Source organism: Tenrec ecaudatus, chromosome 3, assembly GCF_050624435.1.
Source record: "Tenrec ecaudatus isolate mTenEca1 chromosome 3, mTenEca1.hap1, whole genome shotgun sequence".
Lineage (NCBI taxonomy): Eukaryota > Metazoa > Chordata > Mammalia > Afrosoricida > Tenrecidae > Tenrec > Tenrec ecaudatus.
In genome coordinates, this window is record NC_134532.1 from 46,534,505 (window position 1) to 46,561,942 (window position 27,438).

The window sequence follows — 27,438 nt, forward strand, 5'->3', positions numbered from 1 at the left end:
TTTAAGACCCCAGACACTATCGCTTTTGATAGCTGGGTACCATCAGCTTTCTTCACCACATTTACTTGTTCACCCGCTTTGGCTTCAGCAGTTGTGTCGGGAGGGTGAGCATCATAGAATGCCAATTTAGTAGAAGAAAGTATTCATGCATTGAAGGAGTGCTTGAGTAGAGGCCCAGGGTCCTTCCATCACCTTAATACTAAACCTATAAATATAGACACAGATCTATTTCCACATCCTCATATATATTTGCATGCACATGTCTTTGTCTAGACCTCTATAAATGCCCTTTGCCTCCTAGATATTTTCTCTATTTCCCTTGACTTTCCTCCTGCCCCACTATCATGCTCCGTCCCCACCTGGGTTACAACTATACCTCTTCTTTATGTTACCTTACCCTTGATCATTCCCTACCAGGCCTGTCACTCCCCCCTCACCACCAATTTGGATCTCATGTTTTTCCCTTGTCCCTGGGTTTGTTATCACCACTTCCTTACCCCCCACCTCTGCTTCTCCCAAGTCCCCCCGGAACTGTCGGTCCCGTTATTTTTCCTTCAGACAGTTCATGCAGCCTATCTTTTTATCTGTAACTATTAAAGAAGGATCTCACCCAAATATTTATTCGCTAGAGTCACTAGCAGTTTCTGAATTGCCACCTTTTATGCTGTGAGCTGAGTGCTTAAACATCTGTATATAAGACAGAGTTTAAAAAGACTCCCCAATGGCACAGTGGGTAAAACACTTGGCTTCCACCCAAAAGGTTGGCAGTTCAAGCCCACCAGCTGCTCTTGGTGAGAAAGACAAGAGTTTAATATCAAGGGTAAGTGTACATCAAGAAAGCATCCCAACATGCTTAGAGTCAGGTTTGGATGCATTTGAATTGTGGCTACTTTCCTGCTACCCTAACCACCATAAAGGGAAGAGAAGGAAATTTATTTTGTTTACTCTCTACATCATAATGGAATGCTCTGCAATAAAACAAGTATTATCTTGAATCTGTGCTCCCGGGAGAACTTATTCACCTTAACACAAAATGTCTTTAAATTATTTCAAATGTTCCAGGCTAACCTTTATAGAGATTAAATGCCATTCAAGACATATACTCCAGCGAAGTTCAGACCTTGGTTTTGTACTTCTTCTTTTTTTAAAATCATTTTATTGGGGGTTCATACAACTCTTATCACAATCCATACATACATCCATGTGTCAAGCATATTGGTACATTTGTTGCCATCATCATTATTAAAACGGTTGGTTTCTGCTTGAGCCCTTGTTATCAGCTCCTCATTTTCCCTCTCCCTCCCCACTATCATGAACCCTTGATAATTTGTAAATTATTATTATTTTGTCATATCTTACACTGTCCAATGTCTCCTTTCACCAACTTTTCTGTTGTCCATCCCCATGGGAGGTGATTATATATAGCTCCTTGTAATCAGTTCCTCACTTTCCACTCCACCCTCCCCCCAAACTCCAGGTATCGCCACTCTCAGCACTGGTCCTGAAGGGATCATCTGTCCTGGATTCCCTGTGTTTCCAGTTCCTATCTGTACCAGTGTACATCCTCTCATCAAGCCAGAATTGTAAGGCAGAATTGGGATCATGACAGTGCATGGGGCGGGGAGAGGAAGCATTTAATAACTAGAGGAAAGTCGTATGTTTTATCATTGCTACATTGCACCCTGACTGTCTTGTGTCCTCCCCGAATCCTTCTGTAAGGGGATGTCCAGTTGCCTACAGATGGGTCTTGGGTCCCCAATCTGAATAGGATTTTTAATAAGAATAATAGGATTTGTTGTTCTTTGATGTCTGGTACCTGATCCCTTTGACACATTGTGATCACACAGGCTGTTGTGCTTCTTCCATGTGGCCTCTGTTGCTTCTGAGCTAGATGGCCACTTGTTTACCTTGAAGCTTTAAAGACTCCAGATGCTGTATCTTTTGATAACAGGGATCCATCAGCTTTCTTCATCACATTTGCTTTTGCACCTGCTTTGTCTTCAGCGATCAAGTCAGGAAGGTGAACATCATGAAATGCCAGTAGTATAGAACAAAATATTCTTGCATTGAGGGAATACTTGAGTGGAGGTCCAATGTCCATCTGCTACCTTAATTTTAACCTATAAATATATGCACAAAGATCTGTTTTCCCATTCTCATAAATATATTTACATATGTACATGAACTCTATAACTGCCCATTTGCTTCCTAGTTCTTTCATCTATTTCCTTTTTTCATTTCTTGTGTCCTACTATCATGCTCAGCCTTCATTTGGGTTTCAGTAATTCCTCTCGGTTACATTACCCTTGATCACACTCTACCAGGCCTCCTACACCTTCCTCACCACCGATTTGGATCCCTTGTTTTTCCTTTGTTCCTGGGTTTGTTAACACCATTTCCTTTTCACCCCCTCCCCCTCTCCCAAGTCCTCCCAGAATTGACAGTCCTGTTGTTGTCTTCTCCAGATTGTTCATCTAGCCTATCTTATTTAGACAGACCTGCGGAGATAATAACAGCCACAAAAACAACACAGAGGAAAACAAAGCAACAAAAGAAAACAAAACAACAACAATAAAAACAATTACCACACAAAAAAAGCCTATCTATGTTCAAGGACTGTTTGTTGCCCTTTAGGAGTGTTTTCTGATCAAGTCTGATAGGGTGCTATGCCCTAGCACCAAAGTCTATTTTTGGTATTCCCTCCAGACTTTGTTGCTCTGGCCCCCTTGCTGGTCTGTTGTTTTGCCTCGGTGTGGTGGAGTCAGATAGGGCCGAATTCTAACACTGTGTCTCCAGTGTTGTCTCCTGTAGAGCTCTGTGTCAGTAAGGGATGCTACATCACATAGTGGGTCCTGCCATAGGGTCCTCCCTGTGGATTGGTTGCTGTGAGTGGGGATATTGTCCTCAAGGCTTGCTGGGCCAGGGTGTGTTCCACTATCTTTTCCTAGTCCCTTCTTTCAGAGTATTCTGAATCTATTCAAAAGAACCTACATTTTCTTGCACTGAGTAAGGTGGTGTGGCTGGCACCCGAGGGTGGAGAATTGTATGAAGTAGGGCAGGGAGGTTCAGTATTTCTTAACATCTATGTTTTTGATTCTCTGATGCAAAATGTTCTGTACCTGGGTGCTTCCAGACCTTGACTAAATAGCATGAATTGTAGGAAACGAGAGTTTTCTTTCAGTTAGATCTTCAAAAAACTTTTGTTTTCACTATAGTTTTGGGAGTGTGCATTAGCATAATCATCCCTAATTTGGAAAAAGAGCCCACGTATATTACATAGAGGCTTTACGTCTTCTTTGTAATCAGAGAACAATTGCAAGAGTCCTCCCGTTAAAGGGCCCACTGGTCCTTTGTGGGACCATGGCTTTATATTCCTCTTCAGTGGGACAAGAGCAATTGTCCCTCCAAGGGTAATTGTCTAGGTCTTGTTCCTGATGGAGTTCTAAAAGACGGTGGGTAAAATGTTTCCCTGTTTTCCTGTATCTGAGTGATCAAGGGTCAAGACTTTCCCCAAAGAAATAAAATATACATAAATAGCAAGTGTGACAAAAGGAATTTTATTGATACTGTGAGCCACTGTCAAGCCAGGTCTAAGTTCTCAGTTGTCTTTGTTATCATCAGTGAGCAAACTGGCTTTATGAGACACTTTGGTCACTTCACTAATAACCTGTAGTTTGTCTTCTGGAACTTTCAGTCAATGATTAAAAGCTTCAGAAAGCTTGATTTTTACTTGTTTACCTGGTAACTGAAGTAAGTTGGGTTCTAGAAGACTTCTTTGGATTCTTTCTTGAGCAGTCATCACTGTTTTATAATTTCAGAGCAGATGGTTTAAAGTGGCTATCATGGCTTGCTCGGTACGAGTCTGGAAGCGGCTGTGCTCAGGATTAAGTTCCCACTTCATAGCTTAGACCACAGTTCCCTCTGACCCCAATTTGACTCCCTGCCTTACTTCATACAATTCTCCACGCTCAGGTGCCAGCCACACCACCTTACTCAGTGCAAGAAAATACATCATCCAGTCCCCAATGTAATTGTTCTTAATAAGTTACTTTATTTAAAACATATTTCTTATTGCAGTTGGTGTTTACTAATAATTCATATATTTGGAAGGACGGGATCAAAATTATCCTACTTTGGAAATATATTAATTTCAAAACACATTTTCCACACTTTGTAACACAGAAAGCTGGGTTCCTGGATGCTGTCATTAGGAAAATATGTTTGAAATTCTTTACATTTTCAGGGCAAGTAAAATCTTTAGTGCGGCTCTTCCAGACAATGTTTCTAACTCCCACAAATGACCTTTCCCTGCTTGGGTCTATTAGGAAGGTTTGGGGGCAATATTGATGGGGTTCACCTGAGTAATTCAGAATAGGATTCCCTAGAGAGGATCCCACTTTCTATAAAATGAACCACATGAAAAGCAGGAGGAAGGATGGCATTGCCCACAGGAGTCACGGATGGATGAAATTCTCCAGTCCTATGATCCCTGCACAGTGGACTCCCCGATCCAGATGACAGCTACTCCATCAGAGACTGAGCGTGGAACCGTGATGCACTTCCCAATCCACAGAGTAATTAACATAACTGTTCTTGGGCAGGAGGCTTGCTTAATGGACTCAAGTGTCTCTGGGGGTTCCTTCAGGACTTTGGGCTCACTCACCCTGGAAACTGGGGCCGAGTGCCTCCCGGATGAGGCTTGCTGGAGTTGGGTGCCGCAAGGTGCTTGAGCGGAATGCCTTCCGTTTGATATTTATAACAGAGTGGTATGCGCTTCCGGCATATATTAGCGACTTGACTGAACTTTACATGTCCTCATAAAGAACTCAGTGACATTTCCACTGGCACTACTCTTACTGGAGTTGCTCTGAAGGAGTTGCCACGGGTCATATCAAAAAGGAAGAACTTTATTGTGCCCACATGTGTCGCAGTGAGTCTGTATCCAGAAAATGAGCCTTCACACCTGGGGTGTTGAGGACTTTCACAGGAAATGGGTCGCTCACAGGAGGCTGTTGGGGATTGGCAGGCCAGTGGAGGACAGCAGCTAAAAAAGGCAGGTGAGGTTATATTAGTGGAGGGTGTGCTAGCAATGTCAGGGGCTTCCTTTGAGGCCTGTTGTCTCTGGAGCAATGAGTTGTCCCTGCCGCATTACAACTTGTCCATGAATTGTGCAGCTATTACAATGGATAGTAGAACCTAGATATGTTCAATAGTGAACAGTAAGATATTGTCCTATCCATAAGAGTTTAGGAAGTTAGTCTCTTCTGTATACAAGGAAAGAACGTTGTCCTTAGGTCACAGGGATACACAGAGCTATCTCTCGCACTGGGGAAACTTTTCTCAAACCCAGGAGTGCAGGAGCATCTGAGTGGAGGGTGGCCATTTCTCCCGGGCAAGGCTTCCTTCCTCATGTGTGACATTCACAATGTCATTGGCTGTGCGCTACAATCCGTAGTGGTTCCCAACTGAGTGTTTGCATCCTCTAGACAACCCCCAGCATCACTTGAGGAGAAGCAATGGAAGCGCTGGGAGGTGATCATTTCCTCTGGATTTCCACCTCTCCTTACATGTGGTCCACTTCAATTTCCTCTCTGTCAGGACAAGGGAAACACAGGAACAACTGTATTCAAAGGCAGCTGATGTACAGAGTCCTCTCTACACAATGTTCTTGTATCACTTCCGAACCCCCACCTGCAAAAAACTCTTTCGGCCATGTGAGAGAGGAGGGTTTTAAGCTTGGGCAGGTCAGTGCTGCTCTCAGTGAGGATTGGAGTTTGTGAGCAACGCAAGATCCTCCAAGAGGAGAACATGGTGTGGCTGTGTCTCCTTCTCTTCCCGGTGGCTGCAGCCCCAGGTGAGATCGTCCCTGATTTTAGAGATCAGAACAAGGCACGGTAGGTCTGTCTGGAACTCACTGTGGTTTTCTTTGTTCCAAGGTGTTCTGTCCCAGGTGCAGCTGCAGGAGTAAGGGGCAGGACTGGTGAAGCCCTCACAGACCCTGTCACTCACCTGCACAGTCTGTGATTCTCCATCACCACCAGTGGTTACTGCTGGGAGTGGACCCGCCAGTGCACAGGGAAGGGGCTGCAGTGGACTGGGGAGATTTGTGCTAGTGGTAACACTTACTACAGCTCTTCCTTCAAGAGTAGCAACTCCATCTCTAGGGACACAGCCAGCAACCAATTCTCCCTGCAAGTGAATTCACTAACTGCTGAGGACACAGCTGTGCATTATTGTGCAAGAAACACAGGGAGGGGAAGTTAGTGTGAGCCCAGACACAAGCCTACCCTACTGTCTGATGAAGACTCAGGCTGAAGGTTGTGCCCAGAGCCCAAGTGTCAGAGCTCATACCCAGGTGCGCGGAGATGGTGTTAGGAGAAAAATCACACCAGCTCTGTGCTCTGCTTGCTGTTCTTAAGTTTTCCCACTGCTCTGCTCTTCTTTTTCCCTCTATGAACAAACAGTGACCCTTAGCCCTCTGCCCCCATCCTGCCTTCATAACTTCTATTTCAAACAAGCTAACAAACAAAAACAAAACAAAACTTTCTAATCTGTTTTCTTCACATATGGGGTCTTAAAGGATTGCTTCCAAACAAGCGGCCCTCTAAGTGAGATGTCAACTAAGCCTACATGGAGGAAGCACACCATCATCACTGAAGGATGGTAAACCATTTAATCTGAAGTTGAAGGAGGATCTAGTATCAAAGACTAAATTGTGATGGTTGAGAGTGGTAGCCCAAGATTCATTTGTCGAACTTCATAGGAAATAAGTCTCTGGAGAAGTCCCTCCATCTACAATTGAGGCATGGAGAAAAGTGGTTATCTAACAGAGAGCTTTGGAGAGATGAGTATAATGGATCAAAAACGTCAATCTGGCTTGAACAGTTACAACATTGTCAGTAGATTCCGCTTGCTCTACTGATGAGGCTGACCCTTATCTGGTGTCCTACATTTTCTTTATTTTTGGTTTGTGGTATTTGCTTTGGTTTGTGCTTGTCCATATTTGAATGTATCTCAGAGGTGTTATGTCATTGGAGGTCACCTTCTTGAATTTGTGTTATATGTTTTTCCATTTTTTGTTATATGCATCCTATGATTGATGAACCCATAGACACAGCAAGGAGAATAGGGTTTCAGGTGGAGGGGGTACAATGGTGGAGGGGGGTAAAGGGGAGACAATATCAAGGAGGCCATGCACGAAAAGAATGTTTGGAAACCGTCATAGCAATTGTACAACTCTGCTGAATGTTTTAACTATCGAATTATATGATATCTATCATATTATTATTATGTATAATAAAATAAAACCTGGCTTCTTCAATAGTGTACTTCTTAGTTGGGGCATCATTGAGCATTCTCATAATGCAGAACTCTGACAAACCCTTCCTCAGCCAGGTGATCAAGGTCAAATTAACACTGATAAGTTTGTGACGGTGTATATACTGTCACAATAACATAGACAGTTTCCAATCAGGCTATTCTCCAAAACAAATCAACAACAACAACAACAAACAAAAAAAAACAAAATAAAACCTGACAAACACCGTCAGAGCTGTCAAGACAATTTTAAAAATAGAAAGGAATTTCTCAGAATTTGTCACAATAGAGAGCAAGCTAAAGGGGCATGATGACTAAATGTAATATGATGTCTTGTATGGAATCCTATGGCAGGGATAGTACCTTATGTAAGATTTAAGGAAATCCAAACAAATCATAGATTTTAATTCATAACAGTGTATCAATATTGGTGTTTGATGATTAATATGTGCCATTATAATGCAAGGGAAAATCAGGAAAGGCTGGGAGGTAATGGTTTGGGGGAGATTATATAGGTATGTCTTTCTATTATCTTTACTGGTAAAATTAAAAATAAATTAATGAGTTTACATCTCTGCCATTGTATTAAACATGCAGAAACTGGTCCGAAGTCCATTCCCTCCCACTGATCCGCTGCCATGAAGTCATTTCTGTCTCAAACCAGTGGATGGGAGAGCAGTGCTTCCCTGCTTCTCTGAAAGGGTGTTTCCAAAAGAAGCAAAATGATACACTGTTCTCTTTAGGAGCAGCTGACAGATTTGAACCACAAACACATATAGTTACCACGCCCATGTTTGACCCGTTGCACCACCAGCAATCTTTGATGTAAATTTGACCTCATCCCTCCATCTTCCCAATAAACAGTTTGGTTCCTTGGAGGCAACTTTATAAAGTTCTCTTCAAATAACTCGAGTCACTCCAGGCAGTGTCATTCCAAGGGCACTTTCCCATGGACTCGGAGACATTATAATCTTCCAGAACCTCTTTTGCAAGCCTTCCAAGTCCAACATTTCAAGTAGCCAGTGAAGCAGGGTTAATGATCCTGATTATATGATTGCCCAGTTGATAGGAATCTATGAAGAACTGATATGAACTAAGATGATATCCATTCAATATGTTGGTACATAAAATCTCGAGGGAAAATGTACATTTTTCAAAAGTGAATAATTGCAGTTTTAAAATGTGCTTTATTGTATTGGGTTACACATTTCACCATTAAGTTTGAATGAACCAGGAAAACAAAGTTCTGGAATCTGTTCTTCTAGATCCTTTTGAATAAATTTCTCTCTCCACTATCTTCCCAGTAACTTACCAGGTGTTGGCAGATGTTGCTGTTGCTTCCACCTGCAACCCAGAGATTTCTCACAGGCTGCAGCATCCAGCTCCTACAGCTGGGTTTGTGCCTTCTTCTAGAGAGAACTGTCCTCAGTCAAAGCTGCTCCTTAGGTTGAGGTGTGTGCCCTCTGTACCATGGGCTGACCCAGTGCCCACAAGTTCCTCTTCTGGCTCAGGACAGGATGAGTTTGCAGGGGAAGGTATGAGAGCAGCAAGAGCCCTTGCCATCTGTCCTGGTTGTTCATTGACACGTGTCCCCCATTCACCAAAAGACAGCTTTGGATCGTCACCCTCAGAAGCATGAAAGACAACTGAAACTTCAGCTCATGTACAAATAGGTCGAACACAAGATTGACCTAATGTCAATCCCAGAGCTATAGATACCATCTATAAGGATGCAGGAACACACTTAAGTGACCCCATTGCAGGACGTTCATACACCGTCAAGCAGAGCAAAGGAAGCACACAAAAAGAAGACAGCATAGATGAGGGTGACCTTCTAAAATCAGATATTTATGTGCATCAGGAGAGTAAAAAGGGAACTCAAGCAATGAATAAAAAGCAAAAGGCTCTTGTAATTTTAAGCTGCAGAGTTGTATATTTATTTAATGTACAACAATAGACAACCAGGGAAAATATTATTGCATTTTCCTTGGACATATTTTGTATCATTTCCACCTTTCAGAATTTTGAGAGATACAGTGTACCTTGACTAAGTGATTGACCAAACCTAAACCAGGAGATGGGGGACCGCAAAACAAACACAGAAATCCGAGTCTAGAAGAGCTCAATGCGTTGCTTCTTTGGAGTGCAGGGAGCACTCAGGAGCTCATTGAGAACATGTGTAAAAAACCTGTTAGGAAAGTGATGTGCAGATGGATAATGTCATAAAAGTTGTCACTTAAGGAGACCCCTACTAACCACTGCTATGAAATTATCTTGAGACAATCATGGCAGTCAAATTCAGAGACGGATGTTACTTGAATTCCTTGAACTCTTGCGCAGCTACATCACGGTCTCAAGCTTAAATAAGTTAGGAAACCACCAAGAGCAGATAGTGAGATGGGAGTTCAGTAAAATGAACAGGATCAAGTGATGCTCTGCCAGTGTGCATATGAAAAGGGAACTGACTCAATGATCTCCAAACAGAAAATGCTAGAGTGTCCTGTGCTTGAACCCCTGGATTTTAGTGAAATTCATGTGTATCCGTTTCAAAGCATTTGCTTATTCCCTTCAGCAAATTCTGGCCCGAAGAAGTCCAGGTGACCAATACTGAGTGCTTGGATTTCCCTATTGAAAAATATATATTAATTTGGAGATATAAAGAGATTCTAATTCAGTAAATGAGTGGTGTCAAACCTTAGTCTGGGGAAAATATTTTAAACTTTGTTATTGAGGCAGATAACAAAAGAAATTCCATTTTTGTAAGCTGCTAAGTAACTTGCCCATTCCTCCCTCCCATCTCAGAAAGTTGACTGCTAATTGATCTTCTTGTTCTCCCTCCCCTTATGGGAAATCCTCTGCTGGTGATTAATTTTAGCATGTACTTCCATGTGTTCCTAGGTCCTGGACACTACAATTACTTTTGACTATTCTTCAATATATCATTTGTTCTGATTCAATATTGTTCCCTGTGATGTGATCATCTGAACGGTGTAGTTCATCTTGTTATGGTAACCAGGATGTTATAGTCAATTTTGGTATTGTTTCTTTCTGATTAGGAACGTATCATGTAATGCATACTTGGTCTTCTTGAAGTTACCAGAATGTTATAATCAATGCTGTACCCTGTAAGGCTCCCTAACCCTAAAGAATAGTAACATCAATTTTGCTTTCTGCTTCTATTCATGCTAGCTTAAGTCTTAGACAATGATAACTGAGTTTTTTCCTTTAAAAGATGGACTAAAACGTGGACTTAGGACTTCAACCAAGGACTCACTTTTATAATCTAGCAGTCCAGTTATAAGTGAACAAAGACTCTTCTAAATTATGAAGACATTACCATGGCTGTCATATATTCGAACCTGCAATATTATCTAGAAAGAATCTGAAGGGTTTTCCGTTTTAAAACTGCATGGTTAGAGACAGTGTCACAGCTTCAAGAGTCAGATATATGAACAGTTTTCAAAAATTAGACAATCCTTGAGTTTAGGGAATAAATGTAAGGTGAGATCCATGAGCATTTGTGATGGGGCTGTGCGCAGAGCACAAATGGAGAGGCTGTCCTTGGTTGGAGATGCTCACACTTCGATTGAACCAGAACCCCCTGGGCAAGGGACATTTACAAGAGTGTCTGAGCTCATTCTCTAAATTTTGAGGATCAGTTGTATGGATGAACCTAATTTTAGTGGAAAGTGCCTACTGGGTCTCAAGAAAATATCTTTTTGTGGAAGATCTAAATCACTGCACTTGGCTTTTCTTCTTACTCTGATTATTTTCAGAAATGATTATTTTCCATCTACTGCTCTACTGAATCTTTATACTTGAAATCAGGACTCAACTTATTGTGCATCATTTTGGATATTCCAGCAAACAAAGGTGTGTGTGTGTGTGGGGGGGGTGTCTGTTCAGAATCTTACTTTTTTAGAGACTACAGAGTTAAAATAGTAACTTGTCTGAAGACCAACTTTTCTTGGTGGCACGTTCTTCCCTGAGACCCAATGGCACTTGAATCTCTTTCCTTACATTGAGGTTGACCTCATTCATCAGACTCTGGGATGTAGTGTGGATATTGCTTATAAGAGTGGTGGGATTGGTAAAGACTATGGCCCAAGGTCAGAAATATCCTGGCTAAATAAGATTAGTAGCAGAACAACGCCTACTGGAAACATTCTGTCAGGGGCTTCACCTCATGTGTGCATAAATAAAATGCAAAGCTAGGAGTGGAGACTGTTCTTCAGACACAGCATCTGGTTTACCCTTTTCTGAACTTCAGAATTTTGACTGAACAGAACCCTCAAACTTTCATGAATTTCTGTTGGATGCTGCAGTGATTCTCAGAACCCAGAAATCTGAGGGGATCTCCTCAAGGGTGGAGTGGGTGGGAATTGGAGCTGAATGGCTTCATTGAAGAGTTGGACCTTTGGGACATTATCAATCCTTGGAACAAATTTGGTATTCGTGTTTCTAAAAGATGTTGCTCTCACACAAGGAAAACTACTAAGGACTATGAGGAGGTTAATTAAGAGGTGTCAGGGCGTACAGGAAAAAATGGGTCTTAGAGAGTATTAAGACTGAAGATGCTTTCAACAAACATCATATAGAAACCCAAGGCAGGGCAGGGGCAACGAGGGGCTGGAAGGAAAGAACACTGGGCTCAGAAATTCTGGGCATTCTTTGACCTTTCCACTCACTTCTTGAAAAACCTTTCATTATAGATTAACATGCACATGAGTTAAAACAAGCAGTTACCCTACAATGGGCTCATAAGGAAGAGGGGAGTCTGATCTCCATTACGTTCTGCTTATAAGGACAGGGCTCCCTCACATGCAAGTTATCCTTCAGGCACTGAGGTCAAATTCATCACTGACCTGGGAAGGCTATCAGTTCTCTTCAGACATGGGTGTAGGTCTCTTGGGAAAGCCCGGCTGCGGTCTAAAGATGCTATTGCTGTGTGTTCTCCAGTACCTGGTGACAGTTCCCCAAGGCGGGAGATTCAGATATCTGACCTGGGTCTATGGGGATGTTTTTGACCGCAAGTGACCGACAGGGAACATTTGTGTTTGTTTGCCAGTGCAGCTTCAGGAGTCGGGTCCAGGACTGGTGAAGCCTCCCAGAAGCTGTCCCTCACCTGCACTGTTTCTGGTTTCTCCATCACAAGCAGTGGTTACAGCTGGAACTGGATCCGCCAGACCTCGGGGAAGGGGCTGCAGTGGATGGGAAACATATGGTATGATGGTGATACATATTATAACCCGTCCTTCCAAAACTGACTCTCCATCACCAGAGACACATCAAAGAATCAGTTCTCCCTGCAGCTGAGCTCCATGACTGCTGTGCAGGGAGTACAGTGAGGGGGAGTCAGTGTGAGCCCAGACAAAACCCTCCCCTGCAGGGAAGACAGTAGGCAGCAGGGGGCGCGCAGGACCCTCAAAGCACAGACACCCAGCCCTAGACAAGCCCAGATGTATGACAGGGAGAATTTCCTGTTGGAATTCCTCTCTTAGCTCTCAGTGTCCCCAAGGATGGTTTTTCTTTTTCTCTGAATTCTCTCCTCACTGAAGGCTTGAAATAAGGAATTAGCATTTTCTGTTGACAGTACAAATATTAAACCTGACTCTGATCCTTTATTGTCATCAATACGATCCTTTTTTTTCTTGACAAACAGGTTAACATGGTCATTCTCACCCTATCTCTTTTTTTCTCTCTTTAAAAAATATTTTATTGGAAGCTCTTACATATATCATAACCTTCCTTCAATCCCATGAAACAGTATTGTACAATTGCTACCACAGTCAGTTTCAAAACATTTTCTTTCATATTTTTACATAGATGGGCTGAAGTCAAGTACTAGAGCTCCACAGAATCTAGACTCTAGATTCTAGAGCATCTCCATATTCAGAGGTTAGACAGTCCAGGACAGGATTTCACTGCAAGAGTTCCCGGAGGAAGACTGTGGGATGGGGAGAAAAGGAGGAGTATGGGAACACCACTAAATCACCCACTTGCTTGAGAAGTAAAGCAATTTATTATTTGCCTGGACAAGATTGCTGTCACAAGACCTCTCAGGACTCAATAATATATAGCTGTGAGCAAGTATTTGCATCAGGAGAATACAAAACAGGCCACACGATAAAGACACACCAATAGTTGGGTGTAATGAAGGTGTGAACATATACATAGATATGGTGCTTCCTCATGCTTCTGCTTCAGCATGTTTCATACCTACCATGTTATCACCAGTCTGCATACCCCACATCCCATTTCTTCTGCTGAAATCTGAGAGATCAGTATCTCTCACTATATATGGCGAGTACATTCAAACAGTAGTGGATGCGCATGATCATGTAAGCACTAGGATAATTCTAGAACCATGTTGAAAGAAAAGGCCAATATTTCTCTAAGAATGTATGATTTCCATTTTAATGCAGAGATCACTACCCCCCCTCCTTCCCACTCTCCTTTCTGTCTTATGTGTTGTTTTCTGTGAATCTTGATCATCTGGGATATGTAATGCTTAGCCGTTGAAGAGTGCTTACCAAAAGTTGAGCTGAGAGCAGATTGTCTTTGGTTTCTTGAGGAGATGATAGGACAGAAATTAGAATCAAAAGGACGTAGGCATGCACATCATTAACTTCTACAGCATAATGGGCAATGGGTTGTATCTCAGGCATGAGAAATATAGTGCGTCCAGAGTGAAGGGTCTAGGACATCTGGAGAAAAATACATATATGTTCAGAAGAACTCTGTGGACTGAGAGTTCATGGGAATATAGAGGCATTTTGTAAATAAGTAATGAATTAATTTAGTATTATATGAGTGTTGGCAGAGGGCAGGGGTTCTACTAAAGAATTAAAACTGGGACAAAGGTTGAAAGAAACAGAGCTCCTTTCTTCAGTCTCAAAGTTATCCATGGAACTTAGTACATTGCCCACCTTGCATTCCTTCATAGAAGAATTTGGAACAGAAAGCCTTGGGGCAGAATAGGTAAGTGCCCAACTTCTAACTGTGCTAGTTGCATAATCTGGTGCCAATTTGATGATTAAGAACTTAGGGGTGGAGTCTAGGTTGCCAATTAGGATATAGCAAATAAAGCCTCTGTGTGGACATGGCCTTCCCCTGAGGGTTCTGGGAATTCCTGTATTTCCTCCTTGGAGGCAGGAGGCATTCTCTCTCTGCTCACTCACTGAGAGATGCTCTACTCACAAGATACATAGCACTGCACTGATAGATCCGTGCCCTGGAAACTGGAGGAGCCACATGGAGACCCCTGACAGCACTGAGATGCTTACAACACCATTAGATCCACAAGACTTCCCACCCACTGGCCTGTGCTCTTCCTGTATTTGGCATCATAGCATGTGTTTCGTGAGTCTGAAGAGAACTTTATAGATTGGTATTGGACATATGGGCTAATATCGGGCTTATGAACTTGATCTAGACTGGGCAGGGATGTTTCCTTAATGTACAATTACACTTTGATATAACACTCTCTCTTATACACATGTGTGTGTCCATGGATTTGTTTCTCTAGTCTACCATGACTAATACACTAACCAAAAGTTAGGCAATGCAAAGCCACTTGGTATCTCAGTTGGAAAAAGATCTGATGGCCTGCTCCCCTCAGGATCACAGACTAGAAAACCGTATGGGGTAGCTCTCTTTCATGAACTGTCACTCTGAGTGTCTCCTAAAGCAATGTAGGGCTCTTGGTTAATATATTTATAGTTTCAACAGCACAAAACATTCTTAAATGTTGTAACCTGGATTCTGTCCAGGATACAATTCTGGCTTATTTTTGTTCTTCTTGTTTCATGGAAGAAATATATATTTTTAAAATTGTGAACATCTATTTTACCACTTTATGAAATAGGAAATAAATTTCATAATTATTTTAATCATAAAATCTCAAAAAGTATAATATTGCAGAGAAATCGGTTGGTATTTTGATAATTATGAATAAGCCACTGATATCACGGTTGTTGGTAGGTGTACTGCAGTTGTTATTCCACGCATCACAACACCATCTGGTAGAGTACAATAGCTTGCCTCAGTGGAACAGAATCCTAGATTTTTCTAAGGAAAATAGCCTGGTGGATTAGAAATATGAACATTTTCCCAACAAGCAAGTGCATAAACTGCACATCAATGAGACCACTTGAAATAATATTAAACTTAGTACTATGTAATTAGAAAATAAGAAGGCTTGAGGTAAATATGAGTTTCTTTAAAATTTGGGTTTCAAAATAATGGCATTTACTTCTAGTTGAACAATTAGTTTAATTTAAATCACTTTCAATTACTTTGGGGATATATAGATATTCACATAGGATATCATTCCACTAAATTATTTTCAACAGTAATAGACAATGAAAACCAAAACACAAAAAATGATATAAATTATGTTTGTTGATATTTCAATGCAGTGAAATATTCTATAAGTCACTGTTAGGTTAGCTGAATTGAAAATGTTCTCAATAACACACACACATGCACATCCATACACATACTTATCTGAGTTACCCAGAGGAATAAACCTGGTGAAATATATATATATATACACACACACACACACACACAGATTGATATCAAGAAATAGCTCACATGATAAATGAGGACTCACAAGTACCAAATCCTTGGATTAAGTGGCAGGCTGATGTCTTATGTGATAAACAACACGAAACAAAGCCTCACTGTCATCAAGCCAATTCTGACTAATAGCATCCCTACAGGACAGGCAGATCTGCTTCTGTGAGCTTCAGGGACTATAACTCTTTAGGGGAACACAAATCTCAGTCTTTCTTCCATGTAGTGGCTGGTGGGTTCCAACTACTGACCTTGAATATGATAGGGGCAGGTGGATGTCAGGCTGCAGGGCAGGTGATAATAATCAGAGATCAAAGTATGAAGTCCTGGTTATTCAGGAACATAGTTGTGAACTGAGGACCATGTATTATCTTTGTTTGCGGTCCTGATGGTTTCTGCTTCCCAAAGTTCTCCTTCAAGTCATGATCTACAGACTCTGAAGAAATTCCATTTCAGGGGAAAGGAAGTATTTTCTAGGCAGAGAGGTAAACTTAGGGCAGAGAGACAGACACATCGGCGGAGAAAAACAAAATCTACTTCATGTTGACATGGAGATATTGCCCGGCACAATAACTCTTAAGTGCACCTGACTCCAAAAGATAGTTTTGGTGCAGACTATTCGCCCACGTTAATGAATGTTTCAAGGTGCATGACAAATAGCACCTTGATTCCGGTTTCATCATGAGTCAATGTTTGGGAACCATTTAATTCCTTTATTCATACTTTGGAATATTTAATATTTTCAACAAGTGTGAATGGACATTTGTAATGATTAAAAATGTAAGCATTCATGGAACCCTGGGGAGTTGGTGACTCTTGGATGTTTATTGGTCTACTTCTCCATTTACCATTATCTGTCATTCTTTATGAAAAAAATCACTGCCATTGAGCCGATGCTGACTCACAGGGCCCCTATAGGGCAGGGTAGAATTGCCCTCATGAGATTCCGAGACTGGAGCTTGTTAGGGGAGTAGAAAGCCCAGTGTGACTCTGATGTATGGGTGAGGATTTTGAACTGTTGACCTTATGGATCACGACTCAACATGATCCATGGTGGTGTAGTGAGTACGTGTGAGGCTGTGTTCTTTAAGGTCAGTAGCTGAAAACCACCAGCTGCTGTGCAGAGAAAGATCAGGCTTTCTATTCCCATAAAAAATTAGTCTCCAAAACTCATAGGGGCAGTTCAACCCTGTCCTACAGATTCGTGCTGAGTCTGACTGGACTCAACAGCTGTGAGAGATCTCTCTTTATATCTATTTATTATCTCCACATATCTAACATAAATTATTTATCTGCAGGTGTGTTCACCAATCTATCTTTTATTTTTGACACTATCTAAATATCTATCCACACCTTGGAGTATAAGTTCATTTACCCTATTCCTAGGAGATTTTCTTGATCCATAACTATATCCGGATGCCTGAATATGTCCTGATGTGGATAAAGAGAACCCTGGACTAGTTGAAGTGAAGAACTCTGAGCCAGAAATGTCTTCTCTCAATGGTACGCTCAGCATCAGTCTCCCCGCAGTGTGAGTCTCTAAGCCAGGGACCTTCCTTCACCTTATTTAACCTCTACATACAAATGCATGTACTACATGCAAACCCCTCTTAGGCAGCCACATGAGAACACTGCACATGTGAACTTAAACTCAGGTTCCTCCTCATCGTGGAGAACAGTTCCTGGGCGTCAGAGACCTCACACACAGGGACATGAAACAAGTGGTGGTTTTCCTTTTTCTGGCAGCAACTCCTAGAGGTACATGCTTCAGGGGTTCCCTGTGAAATCCGGAATTCTACCTCGGAACAAATGGTTCGGTGGGTTCTCCCTGTTCCCAGGGACTCTGTCACAGGAGCAGCTGCAGGAGCCAGGCCCGGGACTGGTGAAGCCCTCGCAGACCCTGTCCCTCACCTGCACGGTCTCTGGATTCTCTTCAACCAGCAATCATGTGCACTGGGTCCACCAGACTCAAGGAAAGGGGCTGATGTGGGTTGGTATGATATGGAGTGGGGAGAGCACAAACGGTGCTCCAACTCTCCAGTCCCGAGTCAGCATCACCAGACATATCACCAAGAGCCAAGATGATTTAAAGCTGAGTTCTGTGTATTATGAAGATACAGCAGTCTATTACTGTGCAAGAGACAGGCATAGTGATGGGAAAACAGTGTGAGCTCAGACAAAAAGTTCCTTGTGGTAGCCAGCAGGGTGCTGGTGTGTTGGGGTCCCCAGTACACACTCAGTTTAGTGCCCTGTCTTCTCAGCAGATGCTATGGAAAACAGTTAGGTGTGGGATTCTTCTCAGAAGCTGTGGTTTCCACATCTTGTCACCACCTCCCTGGGGACTCCCAAGCACAGTAACTCTAGGGAAAATTTGAGAGGGAACAATACTTTTTCATGGGGATGGATTTGTTTGTCTTCCACTGATCATCCCAGAGATTATTTTAAAGAAATAGTTCTTGGTGAGACTTTGGTTTGCAGTTCACGGAACTAAAAGGCGTCATTAATGGCAAAGTTTAGAAACCATGCAGAATTGGTTGTAACATTGATCATGTTAAAACTACATCTGGGGTGAGGGGGTAATGGAGGGAAAAAAGAGGAGCTGATAATAAGAGCTCTATAGACAGTAAATGTCTAGAAAAGAACGATGTCAACATATGTACAAATATGCCTGATACAATTGATATATGGATTATAATAAGAGTTGTTAAAGCTCCCAATAAAATTATCTTTTAACAATAAAAAAACTAAATCTTTCCCCAGCTTTCACATATATCATCAATCTTCTCATTTATATGAATACTCATCAATCTATGTTACTGCAATATCATATTTAGAATAACCTGGGTAATGTTATGTACATTGATATTAACAATCTCACATTGCAGAGGAAATTTATTCTCCCAGAGATACCTTGAAATTCTTGAAGTTTATCTCAATTTGCCAAACCTAGGGAAGTTCTGCTGGCACTAGTAGATAGAATCCAGGGATTCTTATTTTAAAATCACAATAAATATATAACCCCAAATATCAATTATGCTAAGATTGAAAAACTGTACTATATAGCCTTAAAACTTACTACGTAAATACAAATATTCATCTGCAGAGTAAATGACAGTTTATGAAAATTACGCTTATGACCATCTTCACCAAATCAAATTAGAACCCTTAACCTTTTATAAATATTTGGTTATGTTATTAATAAAGTCAAAGTTGCAGTTATCCACACATTCATACATATTTAAGCCTAGCCAAGAAGAGCTTTAGTTTATGTAAGAATTAGGAAAGTAAGTTCTGCATTCATGTGTTTATTCCAAGTAAAACATGTTTAAACATGCCTCTGCTATCAGGGGATGGCTGTGGCCAAATTTTCTCAGTAACACACTTAACTTGGTTTCATTAGGGTGATTTAAAATACATGTTTGTGTGGAAGTCATGAAAGAAAGACAGACAGACAGACAGACAGACAGAAAGAAAGAGAAAGAAAGAAAGAAAGAAAGAAAGAAAAAAAAAAGAAAGAAAGAAAGAAAGAAAGAAACTAGGTCGACAGAAATTCTGTCTTCTACACACAAGACAGTTAAAAAATGGATCAAGTGCTATAAGGAAAGTAGTGGAAACTTCACACATGGGTCAAAGAGGGGAAAAGTCAACTGCTACAAATGATGAAACTGGCAGACATGAAGTACTTGTGGAAGAAGACTGTCGAGTTACTATTCAGGAGGTAACTTATGAAGTGGGAAAATCACATGGTTCGGTATTTTAAATTTTAAGTGATAAATTTGGTTTCTTGATTGGTGCCAGAAAGCTGTTCACACAGATCAATGAGCTCCAAAAATTGATATTACACAACTGTTTTAAAAGAAAACTGAAGTTAATGAAGCCAGCTTTATGTAATGAAACTTAATTATTGATAATTCTTAGATGTATCACTATGATCCAAAGAGAAAGATACAATGAAAACAGTTCTGAGGTAATCATCTAGATTGATATTCAAGGCATAAAGGTCAATTCAGAATATGACAGCGGTTTTGTGGATTCTAACAGGTAGGTCTGGAGTGAAATTCTCATAAGACATAGAAAACCTAAGAATATTACTATGAATAAGTTTAAAGAAAATGAAACATGACATTAGTGAGAAAACATCCTAGAATATTGCACAAAGGATCTTTTCTATCTATCGTGACAATACACCAGCTCATTCTTCAAGAGTTGGAAAGGTTGTCCATAGAGGATTTTGTTGACAAACTTTACACCATGGACACTGAAGAGCTGACCTTCCCCTGCATATTTCTGGGTGTCCCCCAAAATCAGAGAACTTTCTTGAGGCTTGTGGAACTATCATTCTGACGTGCTGTCAATCAAGGGGGATAGAATTCTTTGGGGGAAAGTTTAGAAGAATAGCTTTACATTTTAATTTTTTTCTTTAGAAAAATGTTTAAAATTGTAGAGAAACATATTTTGTATATATATATATATATATATATATATATATATATATATATATATATATACTATATCTCAGAGACGGAGCAATATGGTGACTGAGTAGCACACATGGGAGGGACTCCACAAAGACCAGTGGAAAATAACTTCGAGAGGGATATCCTATACTTCCAGAATGCAGGATTATCAGCATAAAGTAAACACAAATTTAGTAAAAGATCAGTAACATTTGCTGATAGACTTCACATTGATATCGACTCGCTGGCTGTGTAAAGATCCCCAAATCTCTAGACCTAATTTTCCCAGTCCAGGAGCTAGCTTGGATGGTGGAGCTGCTGAGATTCAGGGACATAGGTCTACAAGACCAGCATGAGGCTGATACATGCACAAATAACTTGGCTTGCAGAACAAGTCAAGAAAGCTCTAGTAGGATGCCCTAGAAGCCTTAGCTCCCCAATAACAGAGATAGTACAACCTATCTGTGGTAGTCAAAAAATCTGGTGTCAACTTGACACTGTTACGGGTGGAGGGGTAGAGTTTAACCTGTCAATCGGGTTGCAGCCTGATGACCTCATTTAGAGGTCCCATTGAGATTAATATCTCACTGGAGGCCAGACACATACTCTCTGCTTTGTCTTCCTACTGACAAGACATATAGAGCTAGGCTGATGGAGCCAGAGACCTGGAACTGGAGGAGCCACGTGGAGACCCATGCCAGCACTGAGAGGCTTCCACCACCACTGGATCCACAAGACTTTTCACCCATTGGCTTGTGATCTTCCTGTATTCAACATCATTGCATGGCTGCGTGGGTCTAAAGAAGAATTTATGCACTAGTATTGACATGTGGGGTAATACCAGACTTATGGACTTGATCTAGACTGGAATAGGATGTTTTCATAATGTAAACTTGCTCTTTAGTATCAGGTTCTCTTGTACACACAAATGAGTGTTTCAGGATTGTTTCTCTAGTCAACCCGGACTAACACACTACCCAAGAAGTGTGACAATCACTCTACAGTACAGCCTGCAGTGATCACAAATAGTGCTTAGAGTAACTCTCCACAGAAACTGGGGGAGGTGAGTTCCAGGTTAGAGATATGCAGGCAATTAGTTAGGGAATGGACCACATCATAGCAGAATGTGCCTCCCATAGGACTCTCATCTTCAGTAGGAAGTGTGCAGGCCAGACTCAGAACTGGTCCAAAATCTCTTTGTGTCTTTATTTATCTATTTTCAGTCTCTCTTTTTCAGTAAGATGACATGATTCAGGAATGTTCATGCTTCCCAATGCAAATCTGTTCACATTCTCAATATGCCACATTCATGGATAAGGATGCTAAATATAAAGGAAATGTCAATACTACCTAATGAGATATTTAAATTCAATTCCAATCCAAATACCAACTTAATCATTTAAAGAAATGAAAACAGCAACAACAACAAAAACCTATGACTGACTTCATACGGAGAGTCCCTGGATAAGTAAGAGACCCCAAAGAATAAGAACAAGGTAGGGGCCTCACAGAAACCAACCTTAAAATTATTACAGCCACAGCCATCAAAACAGTCTGGCACTCATACAATGACAGGCATGCTGACCAATGGAACAGAATAGAAAACAAATAAATAATCCATCCACAAGCAGGTAACTGATCTTCAGTAAAGGTCCAAGGGGAATTTATAAGGGACAGCAACATTCTCTTCAACAATGGTGCCAGCACAATTGAATCACAACTCTCAGAAGATGAAAGAGACCTGAAACCTCAGCTCATGTACAAAAACGAACACAAGATGATCAAGGACCTAATGTCAATACCAGAGCCATAGGGTCCATCTATAAGGAAGCAGGGACACATGTAAGTGCCCCATTGCAGGGCACTCATACACTGTCAAACATAGCAAAAGAAGTACACACAAAGAAAACAATATGGATGAGAGTGACCTTCTAAAAATCAGACATTTGTGCATCAAAAGAATAAAAGGGGAACCAAGCAACAAATAAAACAACAACAAAAATTCTTGTAATTTTAGGCTGCAGTGTTGTATGTCTATTTCGTGTACAACTATAGACAACTGGAGCAAATATGATTGAATTTTCCTTGGAGCATATTTTCATCATTTCCGCCTTTCATAATTAAGAGAGATGCAGGGCACCTTGATTAAGTGACCGACTAAGCCTAACTCCAGGAGATGGAGGACTGCAAAGCAAACCCAGACCATCTGCGTCTAGAGCTCGATGTGTTGCTGCTTCAGAGTACAGGGAGCACTCAGGAGCTCACTGAGAACATGTGTAGCAACCCTGTTAGGAAAGTGATGTGCAGATGGGTCATGTCATAAAGGTGACATTTAAGGAGACCCCTATGAACCACTGCTATGAAATTATCTGAGACGATCGTTGCAGTCAAACTCAGACATGGAGGTGAGCTGAACTCGTGTGCAGCTACATCATGGTCTCAAGCTTAAATCGGTCAGACAAGCACCAAGGGCAGACGGTGAGATGGGGGCTTGGTAAAATGAACAGGATCAGGTGATGCTCTGCAAGTGCGCATATGAAAAGGGAACTGACTCAATTATCTCCAAACAAAAAATGCTAGTGTCCTGTGCTTATACCCCTGGATTGTACTGAAATCTATGTGTCTTCATTTCAAAGCAATTGCTTATTCCCTTCAGCAAATTCTGTCCAACATAAGTCCAGGTGACCAAAACATTGTGCTTGGATTCCCCCATTGTAATATGTATGTGTGTGTGTATGTATGTGTGTATATATATATATATATATTTGGAGATATACAGAGGTTTTAATTCAGTAAATTAATGGTGTCAAAGCTTAGTCTGGGGAAAATATTTTAAACTGTGTTATTGAGGCAGACTAGCAAAAAAACTCCATTTTTGTAAGCTTCTAAGTGACTTGGTTTTGTAAGCTGCTAAGTGACTTACCAGTTCCTCCGTCCCATCTCAGAATGTAGACTGCTAGTTGACCTATCCTTTCTCCCTTCCCTTATGGGAAAGTATCTGCTGGTGATTAATTTTAGCATGTACTTCCATGTTCCCAGGTTCTGGACACAATTAGTTTTGACTATTCTTCAATATATCATTTGTTCTGATTCAATATTGCTTCCTTTGATGTTGTAATCTGAACGGTGTAGTTAATCTTATGGTTATGGTAACCAGGATGTTATAGTCAATTTTGGCATTGTTTCTTTTATGATAAGGAATGTACCTGGTAATGCATGGTTGGTTTTTTTAGTTGCCAGAATGTTATAATCAATGCTGTGCCCTGTAATGCTCCCTAAGCCTAAAGAATAGTAGCATTAGTTTTTCTTTCTGCTTCTGTCCATGCTTGATTACATCTTAGACAAAGGATAAATAAGTTTTCTGCCTTTAGAAGGATGACTGAAAAAAGATTGACTGAAATGTGGACTTGGGACTGCAAACAACAAATCACTTTTAGATTCTAGCCATCCAGTTATAACCAAATAAAGACTCTTCTAAATTATCAAGACATTATACTGACTGTCATTTATTCGGAAATGATACATTATGAAGAAAGTATTTGAAGGGGTTTCCGCTTTAAAACAGCATGGCTGGAGATAGTGGCACAGCTTCTAGAGTCAATAATATGAACAGTTTTACAAAAGTAGACTCTCCTTGAGTTTAGGGAATAAATGTAAGGTGAGACCCATGAGTAGTTGTGATGGGGCTGTGTCCAGAGCACAAATGGAGAGGCTATCTTTGGTTGGAGATGCTCCCATTTCAATTGAACCAGAGCCCCCTGGGTAAGGGACATTTACAAGAGTGGCTGCGCTCATTCTCTAAATGTTGAGGATCAGCTGCATGGATGGACCTAAAGTTAATGGAGAGTGCCTGTTGGGTCTCAAGAAACTGTGTTTTGGTTCAAGAACTAAAACACTGTTCTTGGTTCTTCTTCTTATTCTGATTATTTTCACAAACGATTGTTTTCCACCTACTGCTCTTCTGAATCTTTATACTTGAAACCAGGACTCAACTGATTTGACATCATTTTGGGTATTCCAGAAAGCAAAGGGGTGTGTGTGTGTGTGTGTGTGTGTGTGTGTGTGTGTGTGTGTGTGTGCGTGTCTATTCAGTATCTTGCTTTTTTTTTTTTAGAGGCTACAGAGTTAAAACATTATCTGTCTTAAGCCCAACTTTTATAGGCCACATGTGCTTCCCTGAGACTCTTTGGCACTTGAATACCTTTCCTTACACTGAGGGTGACCTCGATCATTAGGCTCTGGGATGTGGTGTGTCTATTGCTTGTAAGAGCAGTGGAGTTGTTGATGACCATGACCCAAGGTTGGAAAAACCCTGGTGGATAAGCTTAGTAGCAGGACAATGCCAACTGGAAACATTCTGTCAGAGGCTTAGGGTCAGATGTGCATAAATAAAATGCAAAGCTAGGAGTGGGGCATATCTTTCTACCCAGTGTCTGGTTTAGCCTCTCCTGATCTTCAGAATTTGGACTGACCAGACCCCACCACCACGTGATTCATTCCTTCAAGCGTTCATGAATTTCCAGTGGACGCTGCAGTGATTCTCGGAACCCTGAAGCATGAGGGGATCTCCTCAAGGGTAGAGTGCCTAGAAATTGGAACTGAATGGCATCATAGAAGAGTTGGACCTTTGGGACATTATCAACCCCAACTCCTTGGGACTGATTTGGTGTTAATATTTCTAATAGATATTACTCTCACACATGTATAACTTCTCAGGAATATGAGGATGTTAATTAGGAGGTGTCAGGGTGGACAGGAAAAAAATGGGTCTTGGAGAGTGTGATCTGAAGATGCCTTGGTGTCCAATGGATGTTTTCAACAAACCCTGTCCTGCCCACTCTCTGGGACACAGGACTTATAGAAGTCCAAGGCAGGGCAGGGGCAATGAGGGGCTGGAAGGAGAGAACACTGGGCTCAGACATTCTGGACATTTTTTGTCCTTTACCACACACCTCTTGAGAAAAACCTTTCATTATAGATTAACATGCATATGAGTTAAAGCAAGCAGTTATCCTACAATGGGCTCAGAAGGAAGAGGGGAATCTGGTCTCCAACATTTTCTGCTTATGAGGACAGGGGTCCCTCACATGCAAATTATTCTTCAGGCACCAAGGTAAAATTTACCATTGGGCTGGGAAGGCTATCAGTCCTCTTCAGACAGGGCTGTAGGTCTCTTGGGAAAGCAAAGCTGTGGTCTAAAGATGCTATTGCTGTGTGTTCTCCTGTGCCTGGTGACAGTTCCCCAAGGTGGGGGTCTCAGATATCTGACATGAGTCTATGGGGATGGTTGTGACTTCAAGTGGCTGACTGGGACCATCTGTTTTTGTTTGCAGGGATCCTGTCCCAGGTGCAGCTTCAGGAGTCTGGCCCAGGATTGGTGAAGCCCTCCCAGGAGCTGTCCCTCACGTGCACTATCTCTAGTGTCTCCATCACCAGTGTTTAGAGCTGGAGCTGGTTCTGCCAGCCCTTGGGAAAGGGACTGCAGTGGATGGGAGATATAAGGTATGATGGTAATACATATTATAATCCATTCTTCCAAACCGGACTCTCCATCACCAGAGACACACCGAAGAATCAGTTCTCCCTGCAGCTGAGCTCCGTGACTGCTGAGGACACGGTCGTGTATTACTGTGCAAGGAGCACAGTGAGGGGAAGTCAATGTGAGCCCAGACACAAACATCCCCTGCAGGGAAGACAATGGGCAGCAGGGGGCACAAAGGACCCACAGAGCACAGACACCCAGGTCTAGACAACACAGATGGATGACAGGGAGAATTTCCTGTTGGAATCGGGGTTCCCTCACTTAGCTCTCAGCATCCCCAAGGATGGTGTTTCTTTTCTCTAAATTTTCTCCTCACTGAAAGCTTGAAAGAAGGAACTAGCCTTCTCAGTTCGCAGTACAAATAGTCAACAGATTAACATGGTCATTCTCATCCTATCTCATAATCAGTTTGTTGAAGGGTCAGGTCTCTGGAGATGTCTCTCTGCATTGCTCCCTGTGTGCTGTGGGTAGTGATTGACTAAAGATCTCTAGGTCTGAGAAAATAATTGTGGTGACTTCTGGGGCCAAACTTGTGGCATGTCTTCAGGGATGCTTGCTACCCATTGTCTCTCTTGATGCACAAACAAAGCATATGGAGACCCTCGACACCGGGAACAGGTGCACTGGAGTGGCCTATCTGCTTGGCGGCGTCCTTTGTGAGAGTCCTCTTTGGAGTTATAAAGAGTCCACATTCTTTGGAAGGACAGTTTTGATTTTAAAAATAAATGTATCACAAGAGGAGGAAATTCCAGACTAATATCTAAGAATTCTCTTTAGAATTGAGAATAGTGAGACCTCACATATTTTGAACATGTTATTGGGGAACCAGTCCCGAGAGAAGAACATCCTGTTTAGTACAGTGTCAGCAAAACAGAGGAAAATGCTCAGTTAGATGCACAAACAGAGTGGCTGTAAACATGGTCTCAAACTCAGGAGCAAGTGAGGATGGTTCAAGACGTGGTAGTTTATGTGTTTGCTCTCTGGTACACAGTTATTGTGAGTAAAACTGACTCAAAAACATCGAACAACATCCCTGATGAAGTGAGGTACATAACATTTAGATTAATTCTAGTTAGCCAAGTAACTACCTAAAATAACAATATATTACAGCTTTTTATATTCAGAAAGTGATAAATTATTTAATATTTAAAATTCAATACATATACCATTCCTTATTAAATTTAACTATATGGCTATCATAATCAGGAAAATAAAGTTTAATAAATAAGTAATAAACATGGTAGACAAATATACTCTCCCTGATACAACATTGGATTTCACATTGGAATGCCAAGTACAAGATCAGCAGTTCAAAATCACCAGCCAATCCAAGAGAGAGCGTTAAGGCTCTAAAAAGATGTGCCGGAATTGTAAATTGTATCATTAAAATCCAAAAGGGGGGATAGTATCAGGGCGTAAATTGTGAGATTATGGTGTGCAGAAAGCTGTGGGTGACACTGAAAACTCAAAACACACTTACAGGAAAAACTCAAAACACACAGAATTTACACCGGTTATAAGCCTCTGGAATTTCCCTCGAAC

General features: G+C 41.4%; 1 pseudogene; it reads right to left on the reverse strand.

Annotated features, from left to right (window-relative positions):
- Nucleotides 1-3,065: 3,065 nt before the first annotated feature.
- Nucleotides 3,066-3,799, reverse strand: LOC142443387 (geranylgeranyl pyrophosphate synthase pseudogene; annotated as a pseudogene).
- Nucleotides 3,800-27,438: the final 23,639 nt, after the last annotated feature.